Genomic DNA, 725 nt, shown 5'->3' with positions numbered 1-725 from the left:
GGAAAGAGTGGTACGCTCTCTCGCGCCCATTTAGCGAAAAGTTCTGATATTTGTGAAAAATCTACGTGTCGATGTATTATGCTATCGAATGCAAAAGGTACTGTAAAAGAAACAAGAGATCAAGGAGCACGTGACGAAGTTGTGCCATCGCTCGCGAGCACAGTTACAAACTTTATTACTTTGGTCATTAATTCAGTTTTTATTTTGGGAAATGTCTGGACAGATTTCAATTCGATTTTGGAATTGATAAAGTTTTTGGTAAAACAGGAAAGGATCAAAGTTTAAAAATAAACTTTGTTTGATTGGAAATTTGATCCTTTTAATCTGGACACGCCATTTAATTCTTTTAGGCATTCAAAACTGATTGAATTAACTGATTGAATTAATAATTAAAAAATAAACCGATTCTAGATCACTATGTGTTAGTTCGTTACAACATATATACAGTACGTGTGTATATGAGAGATGAGAGAAAGGGAAACATCACAGATCTTGGAGATCTGATAGGTCCGAGGGAGGGAGAAGCGCGTCACCGCGGTTCCGTGTTAGAAAGGGAAGGAGGATTTTGTTTCATTTTCCTTGTACCCGTTATAATCTGCAATTCTCTCTGTCCTACTCGTTGCGATTCTTACCATAGTACTTACCATAGTACTTGCTCTCTCTCTCTCTCTCTCTCTCTCTCTCTCTCTCTCTCTCTCTCTCTCTCTCTCTCTCTCTCTTCTCTT

Source organism: Atta cephalotes (assembly GCF_000143395.1).
Source record: "Atta cephalotes unplaced genomic scaffold scaffold00036, whole genome shotgun sequence".
Taxonomy (NCBI): domain Eukaryota; kingdom Metazoa; phylum Arthropoda; class Insecta; order Hymenoptera; family Formicidae; genus Atta; species Atta cephalotes.
Note: the sequence above shows the minus strand (reverse complement) of the source record.